Source organism: Sapajus apella, unplaced genomic scaffold, assembly GCF_009761245.1.
Source record: "Sapajus apella isolate SASKATOON/1434 unplaced genomic scaffold, GSC_monkey_1.0 scaffold38, whole genome shotgun sequence".
NCBI lineage: Eukaryota > Metazoa > Chordata > Mammalia > Primates > Cebidae > Sapajus > Sapajus apella.
The window spans coordinates 16,119,615-16,133,237 of record NW_022436978.1 but is presented as its reverse complement, the minus strand read 5'-3'; the positions used below and the strand labels follow the sequence as shown (position 1 = coordinate 16,133,237).

General features: G+C 39.8%; 1 protein-coding gene across 6 annotated transcripts in view; it reads left to right on the top strand.

The window, feature by feature from the left end:
- Positions 1-13,623, top strand: part of MAP3K13 (mitogen-activated protein kinase kinase kinase 13) — a 183,114-nt gene that overhangs the window by 57,836 nt on the left and 111,655 nt on the right. For 3 of the 6 annotated variants that reach the window (XM_032298370.1, XM_032298371.1, XM_032298367.1), the window contains exon 1: positions 9,723-11,588. The exons of the other annotated variants lie outside the window; for them this stretch is intronic. The gene's annotated coding sequence lies outside the window, so the exon portion shown is untranslated. Of the gene's footprint in view, positions 1-9,722; positions 11,589-13,623 lie in introns of those variants that run through there. 6 annotated transcript variants of the gene reach the window in all.

Genomic DNA, 13,623 nt, shown 5'->3' with positions numbered 1-13,623 from the left:
ATTTCTAAAGTAGGCAGGTAATTCAGGACAGCTAGATAGCTTTGATTCATTAGAATATTCAAAGCCCAGGGTTACGTCTGTTCATTGTTCCACCATTGCCTAGGTTGTCATCATCATCTGCATGGTAGAAGTTGACTCAGCCTGGCAATGGGGAAAAGGAGTCCAGGACAGCAGCTTCATCTCTAAAGAGACCTGAAAGTTGCAAACGTCACTCTCACTCATGACTCATTAACTAGAACTTAGTCATGTGGTCACGTGTACAGCCAGGAAAGTAAAGAAATCTTGAGCTGAGTGGCCATATACCCACCTAAAACTTTAAAAGTAGGAGTGGGGCTCAAGGATTCTCTTACCAAAAGGAAAGAGGAAAGACTGGATATTGGAGGACAATCTCTACCACTATACCTTGTTATAATTTTAAGGCACTAAAATAATTTTTATTTTCCTATTTATCATGTTTCTTGTCTAGTGAAATAGGCTGAGATAAGGATCTTGGATATACACCAGCATATGTTATCTTGAATATAGATGGCATGCACTAAAAATATGCATACTTGATTTATATATTGGTTTTCAGAGTATCTAAGTAAGCACTGTGGCCAGCCCCTTTCCTCACTCCTATATTCTCCTGTATCTATTTATTTCTTGTATAATGAATGTTACCTGTACAGCTTTAATTCTCAACCTAGTTGAACAGACTAGATTGGAACCTATGAAGTAAAATTTTAAAAATACAATATAAATTGATTTGGGGCAGGTTGCAACTAGTAGTAACTGCTTTATTTCTTTCTTTCTCTTTCTTTTCTTCTTTTCTTTTCTTTTCTTTTCTTTTCTTTTCTTTTCTTTTCTTTTCTTTTCTTTTCTTTTCTTTCTTGAGATGGAGTCTTGCTCTGTCACCCAGGCTGGAGCGCAGTAGTGCGATCTTGACTCACTGCAACCTCCACCTACCTGGTTCAAGCCATTCTCCTGCCTCAGTCTCCTGAGTAGTTGGGATTACAGGCACCTGCCACCTTGCCTGGCTAACTTTTGTGTTTTTGGTAGAGACTGGGTTTCACCATTTTGGCCAGGTTGGTCTTGAACTCCTGACCTTGTGATCCACTGGCCTCGGCCTCCCAAAGTGCTAGGATTACAGGAGTGAGCCACCACACCCAGCCACAACTTCTATCTTTTAATACTTGAGGTGAAGATATAACTATCCTATTTTGGGATACTTTGATTATCTGTAATGGAAAACCAAGAGCTTTCCAATGTGACTTCATTATTTAATTTTAAGTGTATTTCCTGGACATAACATATAATTACATTAATGAGTACACTTTAAAACAGAGTTCTTCCCTCAAAGATTTTTGGGTTCTGCTCCCTCTGTCCCCCTCACCAGTGTTAATTGTAAAGAGATTACTTTAGTGCTGGGTATTGTTAAAAGAAAAACTTCAGCCAAATTAAATTAAAGGAGTTGAATTGAGCAATAAATGATGCGTGAATCCAGCAGCTCCCAGAACCACAGCAGATTCCAAGACTCCAGTGCAGCCATGGGGTGGAAGAGGATTTGTGGACAGCAAAAGGAGAGTGACAGTACCGAAAACGGAAGCGAGGTGCAGAAACGCTGGGTTGGTTCCAGCTCGGCATGTGCCTTATTTGAACGTGGTGTTGACAGTGGCTACATTTGATTGGCCAAAACTCAGCGATTGGCACAGGTGTGGGCTGCAGTTGGTTTACACCTCCACTTGTTATAGTTTATGACATACAGAAAAATCTTTAGGCCGAACTTAAATACATAAGGAGGCAGCTTTAGGCTAAACTTGCTGTAACAGTATGACTCTACACAGTATGGACCTGCTTATGGATGGTCATATAAGGCTCATTTTAAAAACTGACTACACAGTTTACTGATTCAGTGTTAATATCATCTTTGACTTCCAGTTCTCCACTTGCTGTACTTACACACTCTAATCTTATCTTAGGATGAAAAGCACTAGTCTGTGCCTTACCAGTTTTACATTTGATATGGACCTTGGGGAAATTGTCCCTGCTCTCTCATATCCAGTTTCCCCAAATTCTTCCCTTTTCAGGTCTACCTCCTTATTAGAACTGACTATAACCACCCCCCACTTCCACCCCCCGCAAATGGTCATTCCATCAAAGAGAAGAAAGACTTAATTCAAGCTCTGGGTAAGAGTGTGGCAGTGCAAACTGAGGATGGTAGAGCAGACTGCAGCATCAGGACAGGCTGTGTTTGTGTAAGGACAAGCCTTTATTCCCTTCACAAGCGTGCCAGCTTGCCAAAGATAAGTAAAACATAAGACTCGGCTGTAGTCTGGTCTAGGAAGATCGGTTCTTGGCCTTAACTCAGCCTCACTTCACATTCCCAGAGCTCTTGATGAGCCTCAAATTGAGGCATCTTTATTCTTGTCATATTTGTCTCCAAGGGACTTGGATGTTTCCCTAAGGGACAGGATTTATCTATCTGCTGAGGGTCTGCTCTTACCTCTCTATGTCAACAGAGGGCAGCAGAGAGCATCACCCGGCAGCCTATCCTGTAGGCTTCAAACGGGGCAACGGCAATCCAAGTGCCTAGGGAAGCAAACGCATGGGGAGTGCATCTATTGCCCCCCTTCAAAGCCTGTAGGTTAGGTAACCGGGTGATGCTCTCTCTCTGCTGCCCTCTGTTGACATAGAGAGGTAGGAGCAGACCCTTAGCAATAAGTCCTGTCCCTTAGGGAAACATCTAAGTCCCTTGGAGACAAATATGACAAGATAAAGAGGCCTCAGTGAACAACACTGGGACTGTTACAAGCATGGGGGGAGCGTATTAAATGTGTTGCTGTGTGTAGGATGGCCCCATGCAAGGAAGACTATTCTTGCCCCCAAATTTCAGTGACCTTTCTTCTAGTATTGTTTCCCAAATTCAAGTAAAACGTTCCTGTCTGCCCCACTAATTTAACATCCTACACCATTTTGTGTAGTTACCCATCTCACCAAAGGTGTTTGATACTTAGAAACTGGCTTTTCAATCTTTGCATTGCCACTTCTTAAAAATGTACCTTTAATTTTACTCATTGGATGATGAAAGATGGGTCTTTAAAGGGGGAGGCTTAAGGGGTAATGGGTAGAATTTAAAAGTATAGTCAGTTTTCAGTAAATTACAGAGGGTAGATAAAAGCTATATTAGATGAGCCAATCTCCCTGGGGCTCTTATTTTTTCACATGTGAGATGGAACCAACAACCACCCTATTTTAAAGACATTTGTAAACTCTAAAGTGCAGTACCAGATTGTTTACAAAGAAAGCGTAAGACCAGAATTTGCTCCCAATTATTATTTCTGGAATTTAGATATCTGAAACTCCAAAAGAGGGCCATATAATGAAGATACTTTAAGGCTGGGCACAGTGGCTCACACCTGTAATCCCAGCACTTTGGGAGGCTGAGGTGGGTGGATCACTTGAGGTCAGGAGTTAGGAACTAGCCTGACCAACACGGCAAAACGCTGTCTCTACTAAAAATATAAAAATTAGCTGGGTGTGGCGGTGCGTGCCTGTAATCCCAGCTACGTGGGAGGCTGAGGCAGGAGAATTACTTGAACCTGGGAGGCAGAGGTTGCAGTGAGCCAAGGTCATGCCACTGCACTCCAGCCTGGGTGACAGAGCAAAACTCCATCTCAAAAAAAGAAAAAAGAAAAAATTTAGCAAAGCATGGTGATGTACACCTGTAATCCCAGCTACTCGGGAGGCTAAGGCAGGAGAATTACTTGAACCCGGGAGGCAGAGGTTGCAGTGAGCCAAGATTACCCTGCTGCATTTCAGCCCAGGAGATAAAGTGAGTGAGACTCCATCTCAAAAAAACCAACCCAACCAAAAACAAAGAGAACTTAGAATTGACCTTTAAATGGAAGTCAGAAAAAGGATAGGTCACAGGTAAAATATGCTTTATAACCTTTGAGTAGAGAGAAATAGAAAAATAAGAGATTCACAGTTATTATCTGTCAGCCACAGAATAGGAATAAGCTATGAGAAAATGCCTGAAGTTCAGAAATTTAAAATATGTGTTTTATAGTTTTGACTATGAGGTTATTGAGTGATGTAACTAACATTGTTTACCATGTTGAGGTGCTATGCTATACCTATAATTACTTCCATTTTTCAGTAAGTCACAGAACATTAAGTAACCTTGCCCAGCGCTTCAGAACTAATATATCTTAAAGCCTGGATAAATTGAGATAAATGGTAAAAAGATTTATGTGAAAGTCACTGACTTCAAAATACCAAAGACAGACCTTGCTGTTGAGAGGAAGTATTGGGTCTTAAAATGTTGAACTTTTGCTGATGACGAAGATAATAATAATGAAGTGTAAACACCATGGAAGAGTTAGAAGACAGAATTTGAAAGTTAATTTACCAACATATTGAAATTGTTGGTGTCAGAAAAGGAACTCTCATAGTACAGGGAGTCTGATTTTAATTTGTTCTTTTCTGAATATGATGAACGCGAATCAATTAGTGACATTGTGTTATCAAGGACCTTTTGGCTGCAAGTGACAGAAACCTGTATCAGTCTGGTTTAAGTTTGTTTGTTTGTTTGTTTTTTAAAGTGAGTAGGGAAGAAAGAGATTGATTGGGTTATGTAATTGGGAAGTCCAGCAGAGTAACTGGCTTCAGACAAGACTGAAGTTAGATGCCCAGTGACCTTTTTCAGGAATCAGTCTTCTTTCCTTTATCTCTGGTCTGCTTTCCTCTGCCCTCTATATGGATGGAGATGACAGCCCTCTGCCTACTTGTCCTTAAAGCTAGTATCCTGAAGAAACAAATGTTCAGCCCCCCCCCCCCCCCCACCCCCCCCCCCCCCCCCATAGTTGTCAAACATCCTGGGGATGACTCAGATGATTCTTATTGGCTGGCTTGGAGGGTGTGTCTATCCTTTCCCTAATTATCACCACCAGGGAGTTGAGTTGGCCAGCCTTGTGCCGCATGCTCACTCTTAGAGCGCTCGCTCGCTTCAGACGGGGTCATCTCCATCTGATCCACGTGACTAAAAGCGGGAGAGAGAGAGTTCCTTCAAATGGGGCTGGTGTAGGGGCAGACTTCAAAAGACAGATATCCACTACTCTGATGTTTTGGTCTTTAATTACATTGCCCGCAATGTGTGGCTAAAGTGGAAATGCCAACTTGTGTCTAGCTAAAGAAGGGAAGAAATTAAAACAGGATCAAAAGAATAGAAGCTAGACAGTTAGGGGGGTTTTATTGTATTTTTTTTAACATGAGCTCTAAGAAACTAGTATGAATTCTATGTGGATGAGTAATGTATAAAGTCTTCTTTTGCTCTTTCAACGTATAAAGTACCTTTATGACTCAGTATATTATCATTATTTTATTCATTTCTCTCTCTCTCTCGCTCTCTCTCTTTCTTTCCTTTCCTTTCCTTTCCTTTTCTTTCTTTCAACAGAGTCTCGCTCTGTCGCCCAGGCTGGAGTGCAGTGGTGCAATCTCTGCTCACTGCAACCTCCAACATCTGGGTTCAAGTGATTCTCCTGCCTCAGCCTCCTGAGTAGCTGGGACTACAGGCATGTGCCACCACGCCCTGCTAGTTTTTTGCATTTTTAGTAGAGACAGAGTTTCACCATGTTAGCCAAGGTGGTCTCAGTCCCCTGACCTCATGATCCGCCTACCTTGGCCTCCCAAAGTGCTGGGATTACAAGCGTAAACCACCAAGCTTGTATATTATTTTTAATCCTACAAGGGTTTGGTTTATGGTACTTTGCCAGAATTAGTATGTTATGGAATAGTGTATTTTGGGGATGGCAAATATTTTATTAATTGAGAAATCTATCTGCTTTTGATTTGCTTCAGTGCATTTGCATTGTCAATCAGAGAAGAATCCTTCCATCCCTCATTTGCAGTCATCCTTTTGACAGGAAGAACACATTAAAGCTTCATTAAGCTGTTAAGATTTATTCTAAATAGCATATAAAATCTCAAGCAGTTGCTTTTCTCCAGCTGGCTAGAGGTTTTATTATCGTTTAATAAAAAATATTGAATAGTTAAAATCCAAGTAACTCACGATATTCTTTAAAGTTTGCCATAATATGTACCTTTAATATAAAGATGATTGTAGAATTTAACATGAGGCTTTAATCTTTTTAAAAGTTTACAGATACGTATTCAGTGCAAATTTTATTTATAGAGTGCCTTTTCAAAAAGAGTTTGAAGTGCTTATCATTAAGAAAGAATATGTATAATAACATTAACAATAGAGAAATCCGGCCCAAAACAAGGAAGAGAAAGCAAGTATGCATGTAAATATATACTTTCGTGATTAGCATATTTTAAAGCATATGAATTTTAAAGTTGACTCTGAGTTTTCCAGAAGCAGGGTCGAAAAAATGAAAATTCAGTGGATTACATTTTTATCATCTAAAAGGTAGACAGACACCTAATAATTCTTCAAGACCAGAAAATCTTTTTTTTAATATTAAGTTGTAAAACAAATTCCTCATGTGAATTCCCTATATGGGCGATATCATTCAAGAAAATGGACAACACAGAAGCAATATGAATCTTCCTCATAATTATTTTTAATAAAAACAAGACCATAACACTCAAGGATAGTTATTCTGCTAAGGGATATTAGGCTAATGAAATTTAGATCGCATGTAGCTTTCTGATGATCTCCCTTGACACAAGGATAGATTTGAGTGATACTTATAAGAATGTTTCCCCTTAGATGTTTCTTAAAAATCACTTTCTCAGATAGGTATTTAATGGGAGCTGGACAGAGGAAAAAATGAATGTACTGTATAATAGTAATCTACTGAGGTCTTTGAATATTGAAATTCTGTTGTTGACTGAGGCTCCGTATGCTTTGGAATAGAAATAGGGTTAACATTCTGATATGAAATGGAGAATTCTGACCAATATTCCCAACTAGGAGATAGATTGTTTTCCAAATTAGTTCACATCATTTTATACAAACTACATCTTTATGTAGAAAACTGTAGCTGCTTCTTAAAAGCAATGAACAGAGCTCTTGATCAGCTAGCATAACTACCTGAAGGTTCCCCTGACCTGTTTCAGAACTCCAGAGAGTATTCCTCAATCACCTGAAGGAAAATGACGTGGATGAACTTTTCTTTAGAAGATGGGTCACTAATAGATATTTTTAGAATTTCCCGAAAAGAATTTTGTATTAGTCTGTTTTCATGCTGACGATAAAGACATACCTGAGACTGGGCAATTTACAAAAGAAAGAGGTTTAATTGGACTTAGTTTCACATGGCGAGGAAGCCTCACAATCATGGCAGAAGGCAAGGAGGAGCAAGTCAAGTCTTACATGGATGGCGGCAGGCAAAGAGAGTGAGGAAGACGCAAAAGCAGAAACCCCTGATAAAACTATTAGATCTTGTGAGACTTATTCACTACCATGAGAACAGTATGGGGGAACTGCCCCCGTGATTCAGTTACCTCCCACTGGGTCCCTCCCACAACATGTGGGGATTATGGGAGTACAATTCAAGATGAGTTTTGGGTGGGGACACAGAGCCAAACCATATCAGATCATTCAAACTTTATTATAAGCAAAATAAAGATGTTGTATTCTTTCCTGTGGTTCTGATTCCTGGATCTGCACAGTTGAAATTTCCATTGTTGAGAGAGTAGCAGGGTCTCAATAACAAAATAAAACCAGCTACCATTATCATATACTGAGTATCTTCTGTATGTGGGTATGTGTGCAACTCTTTACATGTGTTATAATATTACTTTAACCTTCACATGGTCACATAGGCTATTATTATCCCCATTCTAATAACGAGAAAACAAACTCAGGTTTACCTGAATATTCATAACTAGTAAGTGGCGGAAACTTTTATTTGAGCCCAGATCTCTTTACCAGCTTTTAACCACTACACACTGTTGCCTGTGAAGGAAATTTGAGTCTCCGTATATTAGCATTTGAGATCACTAAACTCTTAGTTTTTCCTGGTATTTTTGACAAAAATTGCCCATGGATCATGATACTTTGGACTTGATTCTGACTTAAATGAGTTGTTTTCCTTTTTTAAAAACACCTTTTTTTCCTCAGAAAACCTCCAAAACTAGAATAGCTTATATTTTTATAGCAGAATTATTGTACCTTAATTTCTATATATAGATTTGTAACTAATAATGAGTTTTAAATATCTTCTTTGAAAATCAGACCAGAGTCATTTTCCTGATCTGTTTCAGAACCCCAAAGAGTATTCCCCAACCACCTGAAAGAAAATGACCTGGATTAACTTCAGTTATTACTGAAGTTTGAGGAGATTCATTTGATTCTTAAAAGAGCTTACTCACCTTGAAAATGGCTTTGCGATCCTCCACACTTAGTATGCCCACGTACTGAAATTAAAAATTACTTGGGACTTGGCTTTTTATCTCTAGAGTTGCATTGTTCCATACCATAGCCACCAGCTACAGATGACTGTTTTGGGAGTTAAATAAATTAAAATCACATTACATTAAAAATTCACTTCCTCGAGAACACTAGCCATCTTTCAAATACTGTACCCAGTAGTTGCATGTGGCTAGTATATTAGTACAGATTATGGAACACTCCATAATCACAGGAAACTCTCTTGAACTGAACTTCTCTAGAATGTGCATTTTTCATGCCTTTATCTCCCTTTGTACCTTCTGCTTCTAAAACGATAATGACTTCCTCCAAGACTGACTTCTGTATCTTCCATAATTTGGTGAGAGAGCTTATCTTTCCAATGACTGCCCATGATCGTTGACATGGAGGAGTCTTTGTCGGCCCAGTTGATGTTTCTGTGGTATAGGAAGCATACTAACCCAGGCCACCTTTATCTTACTAAAGCGGCAAGTCCATAAGGCCAGCACGTTTTTATTTTCCAGGTTATATATTGAGCCAAGAATCTTAGGTGCTGTTATTAGAAGCATTTATAGAGCCTGTGTTGTTGAATTGCTTCAGAGAATACTCCCATTCCTAGTGGACTTATTACTGGTAATTATGTTGCTGTCACACCGTACAGCAAATGTATTAACTTCCGAAGCAGCTTTAGCCTTTTTTTTTTTTTGAGAGGTAGTTCTCGCCCTGTTGCCTGGGTTGGATTGTCGTAGTGCGCCATCTCAGCTCACTGCAACCTCTGCCTCTTGGGTTCAAGTGATTCTCCTGCCTCAGCTTCCCAAGTAGCTGGGATTACAGACGTGCACCACCATGCCCAACTAATTTTTGTATTTGTAGTAGAGACAGGGTTTCACCATGTTGGCCAGGCTGGTCTCAAACTCAAGACCCCAGTTGATCTGCCCGCCTCGGCCTCCCAAAGTGCTAGGATTACAGGTGTGAGCCACCACACCCGGCCAGCTTTAGATATCTTTAAAGAAAAGAAAATCAGCTTTATTGAGATACAATTGACAAAAAGCTGTAGATATATAATGTATACAACTTGGCTGGCCGCAGTGGCTCGCATCTGTAATTCCAGCACTTTGGGAGGCTGAGGAGGGAGGATCCTTTGAGCCCAGGAGTTTAAGACCCACCTGGGCAACATGGTGAGACCCCATCTCTACAAAAACTTATTTAAAAATTAGCCAGGCATGCTGGTACATGCCTGTAGTCCCAGCTACTTGGGAGGCTGAGGCTGGAGGATTACTCGAGCCCAGGAGTTTGAGGTTGCAGTGAGCTCTGATCACACTACTGCACTTCAGCCTGGGTGACAGACAGAGCGAGACCCCGTCTCCACAATAAATAAATAAATAACATATACACACACAGCTTGATGTTTGTTGGGTATCTTATTAAGTTTGCTTCTTTGCCTCTTTCTATTAGCCTGTATTGTTTTGGAAGAAAAAAATGTTTTTCATAAATCTGATTCTTTTAATGTATCCTGATTGGCTTTGGTCACTGTTAAAAGAAATAGAGATGTATATTCTTCATCTTTCCATTTGTTGGTTCTTAAATAATGTTGTACACTCAGGCCTACTGGGCATGCACCAATACCGTATTTGCCTTGAACACTCTCCCATATTACATGGGTAAGCTTCTTTGGTCTATCTTTTTTGTAATGATATTCCACAATAAGCTCCTTTAGGGAAATTTGTTGGCTATGTTGTTTGCCAACAATATTCTATTGCTTCAATATATACAGTACACTGAATATCTTTGCTGTGTGCAAAATAGTCCTGAAACGTTTTCCTTTGCCAAATGAGCTAAGAAGTGTGCAGTACTTACTAGAGGCCAGGTTTGGACCCTCCAGAACCACATAAAAAACAGGCAACCACTTTCCTTCTCTCACAGTTGTGTAACTAATCTGATTGAGAAAGACAGCAGATCTCTGTTCAGAATGTTCTTGGTCACTGGACACCTCATAACTGAAGCTTTATATTAACCATGATTGTTCTAGTTTCAAGGATTTGAGGCCATTTCCCAAGTTCAGAAAAATCATGATCAGTATTTGTCAAGTATTAGCCGTTGTGAGGTGTAGTGATGAGGAGTAGGGACAATAAATACATTCATCTCCAATTTTGTAAAACTGAAAAGTGTAAAAATAAAGAAGCAAGAGATGCCTTTTGAGTGAATTTAATACAGCTGCTTTTGTTGTTAATAATAAAACATCTTACTGAAACCAAAATTTGCTCAAAGTTTTCATTAAGCACCCTTTTGGAGCTGTGTCTTAATTGACTGCCAGAAGTTGAATAAACCAATGAGGAAACGCTGTACCCTTCTTAAAAGTAGCAGCAAGTTTTTCTTCCATATCCACTTTTGATACAACATGAAGGTCAGCAAGATGTTACTGCTATACAAAACAGTTACATTCATGTAATACTGTTTTCCATATTTCTGTTTTCTTAGTTACTAGATTATTGTTCCCATGCATCCTTCCCTTAATTTTCCTTTTACAAGTCGTGGTGGGCCAGGCATACATATCACTAGTCCGCCAGTTTTAGAAATAGTTTATCTGACTTTGATTTGTTTTGATTGCATCAGGCATATTGCTGAACAGTAAGAAAAGGGTTAAAGAAAAGAGCTCTAATGAATAAAAGATGGGATTTCTTCTATATGCATTTTTGTTAGCCTTGATTCCACCGAAATTCTATTTTGATTCTTTCATTCAATAGCAATAATAATGTTTTTATGACTATCACAGCTTGAAACATACACACACTCACTCTCTCTCTCTTTCCCTCGCTCTCTCTCAGTCTCCGTCCCTCCCTCCCTCTCCTCAAGCTGCCAGTCTGTCTTAAGGCAGTGGCAGATGCCTGATTGGCGGGCTCTGTTTATTCTGTGACCAGATTCCTTCTAAAAGAAGGAAGGCCAAGTCTGCCTGAAGCCTATTGGCCGGGCCTACTCTGGGCCCGCCCCTCTTTTTTTTCGTGGCACACAGCAAAGCGAAGTCTGTGCGGAATCCTAAACCAGCCCAATTTACATCCATTCATGAATCTGTGACGTCAGCAAGCCTTCGGGCTCCTTCGCGGTGGGCTGGAGGATTGTGTGGGTGGAATCCCCCTCCCCGTTATTTTCCTAATCCAGCAAGGCTTTTAAAATTAACCTTACATCTTTTCAAAGCAAGAAAATGGAACAGCATGTGTAGGAATTCTCCGTTGTTGTGAGTATTGCACTCTGTTTTTCCTGTTTCATCAGCGTTTATTTCACAAGGACGGACAGGAGAACGTGCTTGTGATTTGAGGTGATTAGAAAGCTGATATTATTGAGGGCGAGACGGAGAGACAGGGGCAGAGAGAAACCCGAAACCCTGTTACGACGAGCAGCCTCTGAAACTGACAGCTGGTTTTCCTTCGCTTGTCTGCCTGCTAGACGGGGGCATTTTTCATTTACGGCTCTGCACGTTACCTCGGATGCCTGCTTGGCTTTCCTTAAAGGGAGATTCATTTGTCTGAGAGGTGATTTGGATGGTATTGGCGGAAAAGCTCAGCACAGCAGAAAGGTGCTGAGAGAAGCGGGGCCCGCGAGACCGGCAGGTTCTGTCCTGCGGGGGCACTTGTCTTCCTTGCGACCGTCCTTTCTGCCGGTCTTCACCCTTCACCTTGCCTTTGTTTCACAGTTGTGTAACAGTCAGTGTCTTGCGATTGCGATTTGGGGAAGATGAATACTTGTTCAAGCATTTTCCAAAAGCTCTTATGACGGGAGCCATAGTGGTGTATCTATATATATTCGCAGCTCTTTATGTCACTCTTTACGCTTTATTTACAGTGTCAAAAATCTAAAAAGCTGCATTAGAGGGAAAGGAGGAATTATCCTGACACTCGAGTTTTTCAATTTCCTCTAACGAAAACTAAGAAGTGGTTACTATGTTCCATAGTTATATTGCATGGAAATGCACACGAGTGTTTTCCTGAGATGAGCTTTTAGCTGAAAATAGTTTATTCCACTGTGTTGGGGAAACATCGAAAAGTCCTGGCATGTTCCGTGTATGAAGCTGGTTTGATAGTTTGCTACTGGAGTTTCAACAAAAAGTTAGTATTTGTGATTGAATGTGTCTTCCAAGGGTCTGGTGTATTCTGCTGAAAATTGTGAGAGTGAAGAGGGATGTGACATTGTGACAAGTTCTGCCCTGGGGCAGCTCCTCAACCCGAATAATCTGACAGCATTTCCCAACTGCTTCCCTTTGAGCAATTCATAATGCCAGTCTGCAGCATGTACCCAGCTGTTCTTTCTGGTGAAAAAGCAAAATGCCTCATATTTCTTGTAATCCAGGCTGCCATGTTTACCTTGTGAAATCAATGCTTAATTTTCAGATTTTTACTTAATTTTCAGGTTATCTTATATCGTGAAGCAAGGCTCCTAAATTATAGGTGTCATATCTTTTGAATTATTGTTCTTAATGAATCTTCCAACTGTAAACTCATCTTATTTCAAACTTATGCCTGATGATCAATCATTTTGTATTTCTGAGTACATTTGAACTTGCTGGAGTAATAGAGGGAAAACTTCTGCCTGATTCTAAATCAAATCTTTGTCCTATACTCAGATAATTGTGGTTTCATATTTTGCTATTTTTTATATGCTGGGTTTAACGAAGGAGATAACATTTTGGACACAATATTTATAAACATCTTGAGTTATTTCAGCATTTTCCTTTTCTGTGTACCTTCAGAGAGTTTGTTGAAACTAGCAATTTCCAAGTAATTTTAAATTATTGAAGTCTACTAGATCAAAAGACCAAATTATTAGGATATTTTAAAAATGTTGTTTACATAATCAAACTCATCTTTAAAAATATTCATCAGACTCTGTCTTTGATGCGCATTTTGCCAAAAGGGAGCCTTATTTCTGTGAAAGAAGTAACAGTATGCACTTTGAATTTACTAAAGTAAAACTGTTCCTTTAAGGCACAGAGTAGATATAGAAGCCCCCTCTCTCTCCCCACTCTTAGTGACTGTATTCTACATTATATTTATCTTCATGTATAGTGTACTTGTAGGGAAAAAACAATAACTCTTAATTGTTTAATATCAAACAATAAAATCCTGTGTATCAGTGACTGTCAATAGATGGCTTTCTGTTTAAAAATTGAAGCTACTCCAGAAGTAGGAATTAATTTATTTAGTAAACAAAGTCAGTCAAACCAGAGCCATGTCCTGGGGAACTGTCAAAAGAATGGTTCCTAAGGGCCAGAGGCC